Source organism: Alosa sapidissima, chromosome 4 (genome assembly GCF_018492685.1).
Source record: "Alosa sapidissima isolate fAloSap1 chromosome 4, fAloSap1.pri, whole genome shotgun sequence".
Classification (NCBI taxonomy): Eukaryota; Metazoa; Chordata; class Actinopteri; order Clupeiformes; family Clupeidae; genus Alosa; species Alosa sapidissima.
The window spans coordinates 12,787,659-12,801,083 of record NC_055960.1 but is presented as its reverse complement, the minus strand read 5'-3'; the positions used below and the strand labels follow the sequence as shown (position 1 = coordinate 12,801,083).

At 40.6% G+C, this 13,425-nt stretch overlaps 21 non-coding genes across 21 annotated transcripts; all 21 read left to right on the top strand.

The window, feature by feature from the left end:
• trnal-uaa lies at positions 1-78 on the top strand. Its single transcript has one exon. It is a non-coding gene; the product is annotated as a tRNA-Leu (tRNA).
• A 441-nt stretch (positions 79-519) lies between these two features.
• On the top strand, positions 520-602 carry trnal-uaa. Its single transcript has one exon. It is a non-coding gene; the product is annotated as a tRNA-Leu (tRNA).
• Positions 603-793: 191 nt separating this feature from the next.
• Positions 794-876, top strand: trnal-uaa. The gene has a single exon. It is a non-coding gene; the product is annotated as a tRNA-Leu (tRNA).
• A 191-nt stretch (positions 877-1,067) lies between these two features.
• On the top strand, positions 1,068-1,150 carry trnal-uaa. Its single transcript has one exon. It is a non-coding gene; the product is annotated as a tRNA-Leu (tRNA).
• Positions 1,151-1,591: 441 nt separating this feature from the next.
• Positions 1,592-1,674, top strand: trnal-uaa. Its single transcript has one exon. It is a non-coding gene; the product is annotated as a tRNA-Leu (tRNA).
• A 191-nt stretch (positions 1,675-1,865) lies between these two features.
• trnal-uaa lies at positions 1,866-1,948 on the top strand. The gene has a single exon. It is a non-coding gene; the product is annotated as a tRNA-Leu (tRNA).
• A 1,481-nt stretch (positions 1,949-3,429) lies between these two features.
• On the top strand, positions 3,430-3,512 carry trnal-uaa. Its single transcript has one exon. It is a non-coding gene; the product is annotated as a tRNA-Leu (tRNA).
• A 191-nt stretch (positions 3,513-3,703) lies between these two features.
• Positions 3,704-3,786, top strand: trnal-uaa. The gene has a single exon. It is a non-coding gene; the product is annotated as a tRNA-Leu (tRNA).
• Positions 3,787-5,267: 1,481 nt separating this feature from the next.
• trnal-uaa lies at positions 5,268-5,350 on the top strand. Its single transcript has one exon. It is a non-coding gene; the product is annotated as a tRNA-Leu (tRNA).
• Positions 5,351-5,791: 441 nt separating this feature from the next.
• trnal-uaa lies at positions 5,792-5,874 on the top strand. The gene has a single exon. It is a non-coding gene; the product is annotated as a tRNA-Leu (tRNA).
• Positions 5,875-6,841: 967 nt separating this feature from the next.
• trnal-uaa lies at positions 6,842-6,924 on the top strand. The gene has a single exon. It is a non-coding gene; the product is annotated as a tRNA-Leu (tRNA).
• Positions 6,925-7,365: 441 nt separating this feature from the next.
• Positions 7,366-7,448, top strand: trnal-uaa. The gene has a single exon. It is a non-coding gene; the product is annotated as a tRNA-Leu (tRNA).
• A 450-nt stretch (positions 7,449-7,898) lies between these two features.
• trnal-uaa lies at positions 7,899-7,981 on the top strand. The gene has a single exon. It is a non-coding gene; the product is annotated as a tRNA-Leu (tRNA).
• A 441-nt stretch (positions 7,982-8,422) lies between these two features.
• Positions 8,423-8,505, top strand: trnal-uaa. Its single transcript has one exon. It is a non-coding gene; the product is annotated as a tRNA-Leu (tRNA).
• Positions 8,506-8,696: 191 nt separating this feature from the next.
• On the top strand, positions 8,697-8,779 carry trnal-uaa. The gene has a single exon. It is a non-coding gene; the product is annotated as a tRNA-Leu (tRNA).
• A 191-nt stretch (positions 8,780-8,970) lies between these two features.
• On the top strand, positions 8,971-9,053 carry trnal-uaa. The gene has a single exon. It is a non-coding gene; the product is annotated as a tRNA-Leu (tRNA).
• A 441-nt stretch (positions 9,054-9,494) lies between these two features.
• Positions 9,495-9,577, top strand: trnal-uaa. The gene has a single exon. It is a non-coding gene; the product is annotated as a tRNA-Leu (tRNA).
• Positions 9,578-9,768: 191 nt separating this feature from the next.
• On the top strand, positions 9,769-9,851 carry trnal-uaa. The gene has a single exon. It is a non-coding gene; the product is annotated as a tRNA-Leu (tRNA).
• A 1,481-nt stretch (positions 9,852-11,332) lies between these two features.
• On the top strand, positions 11,333-11,415 carry trnal-uaa. The gene has a single exon. It is a non-coding gene; the product is annotated as a tRNA-Leu (tRNA).
• Positions 11,416-11,606: 191 nt separating this feature from the next.
• Positions 11,607-11,689, top strand: trnal-uaa. Its single transcript has one exon. It is a non-coding gene; the product is annotated as a tRNA-Leu (tRNA).
• Positions 11,690-13,170: 1,481 nt separating this feature from the next.
• On the top strand, positions 13,171-13,253 carry trnal-uaa. The gene has a single exon. It is a non-coding gene; the product is annotated as a tRNA-Leu (tRNA).
• Positions 13,254-13,425: the final 172 nt, after the last annotated feature.

Genomic DNA, 13,425 nt, shown 5'->3' with positions numbered 1-13,425 from the left:
GATGGCTGAGTGGTTAAGGCGTTGGACTTAAGATCCAATGGACGTATGTCCTCGTGGGTTCGAACCCCACTCCTGGTAACTATCTTAATGGTGCAGAGGCTGGGACAACCCTTATTATTGAATTGCAACTAACACACCATTACTTTCATGTTCTTCATGCCATACATCTGTGGCTCTGGTTCATTGTGGCCAATGTTATAGGTCCTCCTTCAAAGCACAACATGTGCTGCCTCAGCCCAAACCACAAACAGAATTATAATTTTTTGTACACACACAAAAATTCCAATGCAGTCCTGTAAGATACAAAAACAACAACACAGAAGCTGCTTAACCGCACGTGCCGCATGTTGTACCCGGGATCCATAAAGGCCCTCTTGATAGAATGACATCTCCATCAAGAGAGACATACTCAGATATATAAGTCAAATGTCCTCTTTTGTACAAACGATTTCTTTGACTTAAAATGGTTGCTATAGGTACATGACAATGATGTCATCACTTGATTTTTCAAGTTTGAGCACCAGGATGGCCGAGTGGTTAAGGCGTTGGACTTAAGATCCAATGGACGTATGTCCTCGTGGGTTCGAACCCCACTCCTGGTAACTATCTTAATGGTGCAGAGGCTGGGACAACCCTGATTATTGAATTGCAACTAACACACCATTACTTTCATGTTCTTCATGCCATACATCTGTGGCTCTGGTTCATTGTGGCCAATGTTATAGGTCCTCCTTCAAAGCACAACATGTGTTACATGACAATGATGTCATCACTAGATTTTTCAAGTTTGAGCACCAGGATGGCCGAGTGGTTAAGGCGTTGGACTTAAGATCCAATGGACGTATGTCCTCGTGGGTTCGAACCCCACTCCTGGTAACTATCTTATTGGTGCAGAGGCTGGGACAACCCTGAGTATTGAATTGCAACTAACACACCATTACTTTCATGTTCTTCATGCCATACATCTGTGGCTCTGGTTCATTGTGGCCAATGTCATAGGTCCTCCTTCAAAGCACAACATGTGTTACATGACAATGATGTCATCACTTGATTTTTCAAGTTTGAGCACCAGGATGGCCGAGTGGTTACGGCGTTGGACTTAAGATCCAATGGACGTATGTCCTCGTGGGTTCGAACCCCACTCCTGGTAACTATCTTATTGGTGCAGAGGCTGGGACAACCCTGAGTATTGAATTGCAACTAACACACCATTACTTTCATGTTCTTCATGCCATACATCTGTGGCTCTGGTTCATTGTGGCCAATGTCATAGGTCCTCCTTCAAAGCACAACATGTGCTGCCTCAGCCCAAACCACAAGCACAATTATAATTTTTTATACACACACAAAAATTCCAATGCAGTCCTGTAAGATACAAAAACAACAACACAGAAGCTGCTTAACCGCACGTGCCGCATGTTGTACCCGGGATCCATAAAGGCCCTCTTGATAGAATGACATCTCCATCAAGAGAGACATACTCAGATATATAAGTCAAATGTCCTCTTTTGTACAAACGATTTCTTTGACTTAAAATGGTTGCTATAGGTACATGACAATGATGTCATCACTTGATTTTTCAAGTTTGAGCACCAGGATGGCCGAGTGGTTAAGGCGTTGGACTTAAGATCCAATGGACGTATGTCCTCGTGGGTTCGAACCCCACTCCTGGTAACTATCTTAATGGTGCAGAGGCTGGGACAACCCTGATTATTGAATTGCAACTAACACACCATTACTTTCATGTTCTTCATGCCATACATCTGTGGCTCTGGTTCATTGTGGCCAATGTTATAGGTCCTCCTTCAAAGCACAACATGTGTTACATGACAATGATGTCATCACTTGATTTTTAAAGTTTGAGCACCAGGATGGCCGAGTGGTTAAGGCGTTGGACTTAAGATCCAATGGACGTATGTCCTCGTGGGTTCGAACCCCACTCCTGGTAACTATCTTATTGGTGCAGAGGCTGGGACAACCCTGAGTATTGAATTGCAACTAACACACCATTACTTTCATGTTCTTCATGCCATACATCTGTGGCTCTGGTTCATTGTGGCCAATGTCATAGGTCCTCCTTCAAAGCACAACATGTGCTGCCTCAGCCCAAACCACAAGCACAATTATAATTTTTTGTACACACACAAAAATTCCAATGCAGTCCTGCAAGATACAAAAACAACAACACAGAAGCTGCTTAACCGCACGTGCCGCATGTTGTACCCGGGATCCATAAAGGCCCTCTTGATAGAATGACATCTCCATCAAGAGAGACATACTCAGATATATAAGTCAAATGTCCTCTTTTGTACAAACGATTTCTTTGACTTAAAATGGTTGCTATAGGTACATGACAATGATGTCATCACTTGATTTTTCAAATTTCAGCACCAGGATGGCTGAGTGGTTAAGGCGTTGGACTTTTGATCCAATGGAAGTATGTCCTCGTGGGTTCGAACCCCACTCCTTGTAAATATCTTAATGCTGAAGAGTGACACTGCCGTGATGATCTTGACGAATTAAATGCAACTGCTTCTCTGTGGATTATAATTACTCATAAATGGAAATATTAAAACTAAAGGCGGCATTAAACACTAATGGAAAAACCTCTACATCAAGAGGGATTAACTCATATATAACAGTCATCAAATGTCCTTTTTGTACAAATGGTTCTTTAGGCTACAATATTTCCCCAAAAAAAGTCAAATTTAAGGCCAAGAAATGAATAACTAATTTCTCTAAAATGGAAATTAATTATAACAAAATGTAAAGGTCAATTACAAAAAATATCTCAAGCCAAAATCTATTAGGAATAAAAAGTCTTATGAGCTAAGGGTTTACAAGTGACAATAAAAAACATGGTTCAAAATGGTTTATACATAACATGATAATCACTTGTGTTTATAGGTGCAAGCACCAGTGGTTAAGGCGTTGGACTTAAAATCCAATGGACGTATGTCCTCGTGGGTTCGAACCCCACTCCTGGTAACTATCTTAATGGTGCAGAGGCTGGGACAACCCTGATTATTGAATTGCAACTAACACACCATTACTTTCATGTTCTTCATGCCATACATCTGTGGCTCTGGTTCATTGTGGCCAATGTTATAGGTCCTCCTTCAAAGCACAACATGTGCTGCCTCAGCCCAAACCACAAGCAGAATTATAATTTTTTGTACACACACAAAAATTCCAATGCAGTCCTGTAAGATACAAAAACAACAACACAGAAGCTGCTTAACCGCACGTGCCGCATGTTGTACCCGGGATCCATAAAGGCCCTCTTGATAGAATGACATCTCCATCAAGAGAGACATACTCAGATATATAAGTCAAATGTCCTCTTTTGTACAAACGATTTCTTTGACTTAAAATGGTTGCTATAGGTACATGACAATGATGTCATCACTTGATTTTTCAAGTTTGAGCACCAGGATGGCCGAGTGGTTAAGAAGTTGGACTTAAGATCCAATGGGAGTATGTCCTCGTGGGTTCGAACCCCACTCCTGGTAACTATCTTAATGGTGCAGAGGCTGGGACAACCCTGATTATTGAATTGCAACTAACACACCATTACTTTCATGTTCTTCATGCCATACATCTGTGGCTCTGGTTCATTGTGGCCAATGTTATAGGTCCTCCTTCAAAGCACAACATGTGTTACATGACAATGATGTCATCACTTGACTTTTCAAGTTTGAGCACCAGGATGGCCGAGTGGTTAAGGCGTTGGACTTAAGATCCAATGGACGTATGTCCTCGTGGGTTCGAACCCCACTCCTGGTAACTATCTTATTGGTGCAGAGGCTGGGACAACCCTGAGTATTGAATTGCAACTAACACACCATTACTTTCATGTTCTTCATGCCATACATCTGTGGCTCTGGTTCATTGTGGCCAATGTCATAGGTCCTCCTTCAAAGCACAACATGTGCTGCCTCAGCCCAAACCACAAGCACAATTATAATTTTTTGTACACACACAAAAATTCCAATGCAGTCCTGCAAGATACAAAAACAACAACACAGAAGCTGCTTAACCGCACGTGCCGCATGTTGTACCCGGGATCCATAAAGGCCCTCTTGATAGAATGACATCTCCATCAAGAGAGACATACTCAGATATATAAGTCAAATGTCCTCTTTTGTACAAACGATTTCTTTGACTTAAAATGGTTGCTATAGGTACATGACAATGATGTCATCACTTGATTTTTCAAATTTCAGCACCAGGATGGCTGAGTGGTTAAGGCGTTGGACTTTTGATCCAATGGAAGTATGTCCTCGTGGGTTCGAACCCCACTCCTTGTAAATATCTTAATGCTGAAGAGTGACACTGCCGTGATGATCTTGACGAATTAAATGCAACTGCTTCTCTGTGGATTATAATTACTCATAAATGGAAATATTAAAACTAAAGGCGGCATTAAACACTAATGGAAAAACCTCTACATCAAGAGGGATTAACTCATATATAACAGTCATCAAATGTCCTTTTTGTACAAATGGTTCTTTAGGCTACAATATTTCCCCAAAAAAAGTCAAATTTAAGGCCAAGAAATGAATAACTAATTTCTCTAAAATGGAAATTAATTATAACAAAATGTAAAGGTCAATTACAAAAAATATCTCAAGCCAAAATCTATTAGGAATAAAAAGTCTTATGAGCTAAGGGTTTACAAGTGACAATAAAAAACATGGTTCAAAATGGTTTATACATAACATGATAATCACTTGTGTTTATAGGTGCAAGCACCAGTGGTTAAGGCGTTGGACTTAAAATCCAATGGACGTATGTCCTCGTGGGTTCGAACCCCACTCCTGGTAACTATCTTAATGGTGCAGAGGCTGGGACAACCCTGATTATTGAATTGCAACTAACACACCATTACTTTCATGTTCTTCATGCCATACATCTGTGGCTCTGGTTCATTGTGGCCAATGTTATAGGTCCTCCTTCAAAGCACAACATGTGCTGCCTCAGCCCAAACCACAAGCAGAATTATAATTTTTTGTACACACACAAAAATTCCAATGCAGTCCTGCAAGATACAAAAACAACAACACAGAAGCTGCTTAACCGCACGTGCCGCATGTTGTACCCGGGATCCATAAAGGCCCTCTTGATAGAATGACATCTCCATCAAGAGAGACATACTCAGATATATAAGTCAAATGTCCTCTTTTGTACAAACGATTTCTTTGACTTAAAATGGTTGCTATAGGTACATGACAATGATGTCATCACTTGATTTTTCAAGTTTGAGCACCAGGATGGCCGAGTGGTTAAGGCGTTGGACTTAAGATCCAATGGACGTATGTCCTCGTGGGTTCGAACCCCACTCCTGGTAACTATCTTAATGGTGCAGAGGATGGGACAACCCTGATTATTGAATTGCAACTAACACACCATTACTTTTATGTTCTTCATGCCATACATCTGTGGCTCTGATTCATTGTGGCCAATGTTATAGGTCCTCCTTCAAAGCACAACATGTGCTGCCACAGCCCAAACAACAAGCACAATTATAATTTTTTGTACAAACACAAAAATTCCAATGCAGTCCTGCAAGATACAAAAACAACAACACAGAAGCTGCTTAACCGCACGTGCTGCATGTTTTACCCGGGATCCATAAAGGCCCTCTTGATAGAATGACATCTCCATCAAGAGAGACATACTCAGATATATAAGTCAAATGTCCTCTTTTGTACAAACGATTTCTTTGACTTAAAATGGTTGCTATAGGTACATGACAATGATGTCATCACTTGATTTTTCAAGTTTGAGCACCAGGATGGCCGAGTGGTTAAGGCGTTGGACTTAAGATCCAATGGACGTATGTCCTCGTGGGTTCGAACCCCACTCCTGGTAACTATCTTAATGGTGCAGAGGATGGGACAACCCTGATTATTGAATTGCAACTAACACACCATTACTTTTATGTTCTTCATGCCATACATCTGTGGCTCTGATTCATTGTGGCCAATGTTATAGGTCCTCCTTCAAAGCACAACATGTGCTGCCACAGCCCAAACAACAAGCACAATTATAATTTTTTGTACAAACACAAAAATTCCAATGCAGTCCTGCAAGATACAAAAACAACAACACAGAAGCTGCTTAACCGCACGTGCTGCATGTTTTACCCGGGATCCATAAAGGCCCTCTTGATAGAATGACATCTCCATCAAGAGAGACATACTCAGATATATAAGTCAAATGTCCTCTTTTGTACAAACGATTTCTTTGACTTAAAATGGTTGCTATAGGTACATGACAATGATGTCATCACTTGATTTTTCAAGTTTCAGCACCAGGATGGCCGAGTGGTTAAGGCGTTGGACTTTTGATCCAATGGAAGTATGTCCTCGTGGGTTCGAACCCCACTCCTTGTAAATATCTTAATGCTGAAGAGTGACACTGCCGTGATGATCTTGACGAATTAAATGCAACTGCTTCTCTGTGGATTATAATTACTCATAAATGGAAATATTAAAACTAAAGGCGGCATTAAACACTAATGGAAAAACCTCTACATCAAGAGGGATTAACTCATATATAACAGTCATCAAATGTCCTTTTTGTACAAATGGTTCTTTAGGCTACAATATTTCCCCAAAAAAAGTCAAATTTAAGGCCAAGAAATGAATAACTAATTTCTCTAAAATGGAAATTAATTATAACAAAATGTAAAGGTCAATTACAAAAAATATCTCAAGCCAAAATCTATTAGGAATAAAAAGTCTTATGAGCTAAGGGTTTACAAGTGACAATAAAAAACATGGTTCAAAATGGTTTATACATAACATGATAATCACTTGTGTTTATAGGTGCAAGCACCAGGATGGCCGAGTGGTTAAGGCGTTGGACTTAAGATCCAATGGACGTATGTCCTCCTGGGTTCGAACCCCACTCCTGTTAACTATCTTAATGGTGCAGAGGCTGGGACAACCCTGATTATTGAATTGCAACTAACACACCATTACTTTCATGTTCTTCATGCCATACATCTGTGGCTCTGGTTCATTGTGGCCAATGTTATAGGTCCTCCTTCAAAGCACAACATGTGCTGCCACAGCCCAAACCACAAGCACAATTATAATTTTTTGTACACACACAAAAATTCCAATGCAGTCCTGCAAGATACAAAAACAACAACACAGAAGCTGCTTAACCGCACGTGCCGCATGTTGTACCCGGGATCCATAAAGGCCCTCTTGATAGAATGACATCTCCATCAAGAGAGACATACTCAGATATATAAGTCAAATGTCCTTTTTTGTACAAACGGTTTCTTTGACTTAAAATGGTTGCTATAGGTACATGACAATTATGTCATCACTTGATTTTTCAAGTTTGAGCACCAGGATGGCCGAGTGGTTAAGGCGTTGGACTTAAGATCCAATGGACGTATGTCCTCGTGGGTTCGAACCCCACTCCTGGTAACTATCTTAATGCTGAAGAGTGACACTGCCGTGATGAGCCTGACGAATTAAATGCAACTGCTTCTCTGTGGATTATAATTACTCATAAATGGAAATATTAAAACTAAAGGCGGCATTAAACACTAGTGGAAAAACCTCTACATCAAGAGGGATTAACTCACATATAACAGTCATCAAATGTCCTTTTTGTACAAATGGTTCTTTAGGCTACAACATTTCCCCCAAAAAAGTCAAATTTAAGGCCAAGAAATGAATAACTAATTTCTCTAAAATGGAAATTAATTATAACAAAATGTAAAGGTCAATTAAAAAAATATCTCAAGCCAAAATTTATTAGGAATAAAAAGTCTTATGAGCTAAGGGTTTACAAGTGACACTAAAAAACATCGTTCAAAATGGTTTATACATAACATGATAATGATCTCATCACTTGTGTTTACAGGTGCAAGCACCAGGATGGCTGAGTGGTTAAGGCGTTGGACTTAAGATCCAATGGACGTATGTCCTCGTGGGTTCGAACCCCACTCCTGGTAACTATCTTAATGGTGCAGAGGCTGGGACAACCCTTATTATTGAATTGCAACTAACACACCATTACTTTCATGTTCTTCATGCCATACATCTGTGGCTCTGGTTCATTGTGGCCAATGTTATAGGTCCTCCTTCAAAGCACAACATGTGCTGCCTCAGCCCAAACCACAAACAGAATTATAATTTTTTGTACACACACAAAAATTCCAATGCAGTCCTGTAAGATACAAAAACAACAACACAGAAGCTGCTTAACCGCACGTGCCGCATGTTGTACCCGGGATCCATAAAGGCCCTCTTGATAGAATGACATCTCCATCAAGAGAGACATACTCAGATATATAAGTCAAATGTCCTCTTTTGTACAAACGATTTCTTTGACTTAAAATGGTTGCTATAGGTACATGACAATGATGTCATCACTTGATTTTTCAAGTTTGAGCACCAGGATGGCCGAGTGGTTAAGGCGTTGGACTTAAGATCCAATGGACGTATGTCCTCGTGGGTTCGAACCCCACTCCTGGTAACTATCTTAATGGTGCAGAGGCTGGGACAACCCTGATTATTGAATTGCAACTAACACACCATTACTTTCATGTTCTTCATGCCATACATCTGTGGCTCTGGTTCATTGTGGCCAATGTTATAGGTCCTCCTTCAAAGCACAACATGTGTTACATGACAATGATGTCATCACTAGATTTTTCAAGTTTGAGCACCAGGATGGCCGAGTGGTTAAGGCGTTGGACTTAAGATCCAATGGACGTATGTCCTCGTGGGTTCGAACCCCACTCCTGGTAACTATCTTATTGGTGCAGAGGCTGGGACAACCCTGAGTATTGAATTGCAACTAACACACCATTACTTTCATGTTCTTCATGCCATACATCTGTGGCTCTGGTTCATTGTGGCCAATGTCATAGGTCCTCCTTCAAAGCACAACATGTGTTACATGACAATGATGTCATCACTTGATTTTTCAAGTTTGAGCACCAGGATGGCCGAGTGGTTACGGCGTTGGACTTAAGATCCAATGGACGTATGTCCTCGTGGGTTCGAACCCCACTCCTGGTAACTATCTTATTGGTGCAGAGGCTGGGACAACCCTGAGTATTGAATTGCAACTAACACACCATTACTTTCATGTTCTTCATGCCATACATCTGTGGCTCTGGTTCATTGTGGCCAATGTCATAGGTCCTCCTTCAAAGCACAACATGTGCTGCCTCAGCCCAAACCACAAGCACAATTATAATTTTTTATACACACACAAAAATTCCAATGCAGTCCTGTAAGATACAAAAACAACAACACAGAAGCTGCTTAACCGCACGTGCCGCATGTTGTACCCGGGATCCATAAAGGCCCTCTTGATAGAATGACATCTCCATCAAGAGAGACATACTCAGATATATAAGTCAAATGTCCTCTTTTGTACAAACGATTTCTTTGACTTAAAATGGTTGCTATAGGTACATGACAATGATGTCATCACTTGATTTTTCAAGTTTGAGCACCAGGATGGCCGAGTGGTTAAGGCGTTGGACTTAAGATCCAATGGACGTATGTCCTCGTGGGTTCGAACCCCACTCCTGGTAACTATCTTAATGGTGCAGAGGCTGGGACAACCCTGATTATTGAATTGCAACTAACACACCATTACTTTCATGTTCTTCATGCCATACATCTGTGGCTCTGGTTCATTGTGGCCAATGTTATAGGTCCTCCTTCAAAGCACAACATGTGTTACATGACAATGATGTCATCACTTGATTTTTAAAGTTTGAGCACCAGGATGGCCGAGTGGTTAAGGCGTTGGACTTAAGATCCAATGGACGTATGTCCTCGTGGGTTCGAACCCCACTCCTGGTAACTATCTTATTGGTGCAGAGGCTGGGACAACCCTGAGTATTGAATTGCAACTAACACACCATTACTTTCATGTTCTTCATGCCATACATCTGTGGCTCTGGTTCATTGTGGCCAATGTCATAGGTCCTCCTTCAAAGCACAACATGTGCTGCCTCAGCCCAAACCACAAGCACAATTATAATTTTTTGTACACACACAAAAATTCCAATGCAGTCCTGCAAGATACAAAAACAACAACACAGAAGCTGCTTAACCGCACGTGCCGCATGTTGTACCCGGGATCCATAAAGGCCCTCTTGATAGAATGACATCTCCATCAAGAGAGACATACTCAGATATATAAGTCAAATGTCCTCTTTTGTACAAACGATTTCTTTGACTTAAAATGGTTGCTATAGGTACATGACAATGATGTCATCACTTGATTTTTCAAATTTCAGCACCAGGATGGCTGAGTGGTTAAGGCGTTGGACTTTTGATCCAATGGAAGTATGTCCTCGTGGGTTCGAACCCCACTCCTTGTAAATATCTTAATGCTGAAGAGTGACACTGCCGTGATGATCTTGACGAATTAAATGCAACTGCTTCTCTGTGGATTATAATTACTCATAAATGGAAATATTAAAACTAAAGGCGGCATTAAACACTAATGGAAAAACCTCTACATCAAGAGGGATTAACTCATATATAACAGTCATCAAATGTCCTTTTTGTACAGATGGTTCTTTAGGCTACAATATTTCCCCAAAAAAAGTCAAATTTAAGGCCAAGAAATGAATAACTAATTTCTCTAAAATGGAAATTAATTATAACAAAATGTAAAGGTCAATTACAAAAAATATCTCAAGCCAAAATCTATTAGGAATAAAAAGTCTTATGAGCTAAGGGTTTACAAGTGACAATAAAAAACATGGTTCAAAATGGTTTATACATAACATGATAATCACTTGTGTTTATAGGTGCAAGCACCAGTGGTTAAGGCGTTGGACTTAAAATCCAATGGACGTATGTCCTCGTGGGTTCGAACCCCACTCCTGGTAACTATCTTAATGGTGCAGAGGCTGGGACAACCCTGATTATTGAATTGCAACTAACACACCATTACTTTCATGTTCTTCATGCCATACATCTGTGGCTCTGGTTCATTGTGGCCAATGTTATAGGTCCTCCTTCAAAGCACAACATGTGCTGCCTCAGCCCAAACCACAAGCAGAATTATAATTTTTTGTACACACACAAAAATTCCAATGCAGTCCTGTAAGATACAAAAACAACAACACAGAAGCTGCTTAACCGCACGTGCCGCATGTTGTACCCGGGATCCATAAAGGCCCTCTTGATAGAATGACATCTCCATCAAGAGAGACATACTCAGATATATAAGTCAAATGTCCTCTTTTGTACAAACGATTTCTTTGACTTAAAATGGTTGCTATAGGTACATGACAATGATGTCATCACTTGATTTTTCAAGTTTGAGCACCAGGATGGCCGAGTGGTTAAGAAGTTGGACTTAAGATCCAATGGGAGTATGTCCTCGTGGGTTCGAACCCCACTCCTGGTAACTATCTTAATGGTGCAGAGGCTGGGACAACCCTGATTATTGAATTGCAACTAACACACCATTACTTTCATGTTCTTCATGCCATACATCTGTGGCTCTGGTTCATTGTGGCCAATGTTATAGGTCCTCCTTCAAAGCACAACATGTGTTACATGACAATGATGTCATCACTTGACTTTTCAAGTTTGAGCACCAGGATGGCCGAGTGGTTAAGGCGTTGGACTTAAGATCCAATGGACGTATGTCCTCGTGGGTTCGAACCCCACTCCTGGTAACTATCTTATTGGTGCAGAGGCTGGGACAACCCTGAGTATTGAATTGCAACTAACACACCATTACTTTCATGTTCTTCATGCCATACATCTGTGGCTCTGGTTCATTGTGGCCAATGTCATAGGTCCTCCTTCAAAGCACAACATGTGCTGCCTCAGCCCAAACCACAAGCACAATTATAATTTTTTGTACACACACAAAAATTCCAATGCAGTCCTGCAAGATACAAAAACAACAACACAGAAGCTGCTTAACCGCACGTGCCGCATGTTGTACCCGGGATCCATAAAGGCCCTCTTGATAGAATGACATCTCCATCAAGAGAGACATACTCAGATATATAAGTCAAATGTCCTCTTTTGTACAAACGATTTCTTTGACTTAAAATGGTTGCTATAGGTACATGACAATGATGTCATCACTTGATTTTTCAAATTTCAGCACCAGGATGGCTGAGTGGTTAAGGCGTTGGACTTTTGATCCAATGGAAGTATGTCCTCGTGGGTTCGAACCCCACTCCTTGTAAATATCTTAATGCTGAAGAGTGACACTGCCGTGATGATCTTGACGAATTAAATGCAACTGCTTCTCTGTGGATTATAATTACTCATAAATGGAAATATTAAAACTAAAGGCGGCATTAAACACTAATGGAAAAACCTCTACATCAAGAGGGATTAACTCATATATAACAGTCATCAAATGTCCTTTTTGTACAAATGGTTCTTTAGGCTACAATATTTCCCCAAAAAAAGTCAAATTTAAGGCCAAGAAATGAATAACTAATTTCTCTAAAATGGAAATTAATTATAACAAAATGTAAAGGTCAATTACAAAAAATATCTCAAGCCAAAATCTATTAGGAATAAAAAGTCTTATGAGCTAAGGGTTTACAAGTGACAATAAAAAACATGGTTCAAAATGGTTTATACATAACATGATAATCACTTGTGTTTATAGGTGCAAGCACCAGTGGTTAAGGCGTTGGACTTAAAATCCAATGGACGTATGTCCTCGTGGGTTCGAACCCCACTCCTGGTAACTATCTTAATGGTGCAGAGGCTGGGACAACCCTGATTATTGAATTGCAACTAACACACCATTACTTTCATGTTCTTCATGCCATACATCTGTGGCTCTGGTTCATTGTGGCCAATGTTATAGGTCCTCCTTCAAAGCACAACATGTGCTGCCTCAGCCCAAACCACAAGCAGAATTATAATTTTTTGTACACACACAAAAATTCCAATGCAGTCCTGTAAGATACAAAAACAACAACACAGAAGCTGCTTAACCGCACGTGCCGCATGTTGTACCCGGGATCCATAAAGGCCCTCTTGATAGAATGACATCTCCATCAAGAGAGACATACTCAGATATATAAGTCAAATGTCCTCTTTTGTACAAACGATTTCTTTGACTTAAAATGGTTGCTATAGGTACATGACAATGATGTCATCACTTGATTTTTCAAGTTTGAGCACCAGGATGGCCGAGTGGTTAAGACGTTGGACTTAAGATCCAATGGACGTATGTCCTCGTGGGTTCGAACCCCACTCCTGGTAACTATCTTAATGGTGCAGAGGCTGGGACAACCCTGATTATTGAATTGCAACTAACACACCATTACTTTCATGTTCTTCATGCCATACATCTGTGGCTCTGGTTCATTGTGGCCAATGTTATAGGTCCTCCTTCAAAGCACAACATGTGTTACATGACAATGATGTCATCACT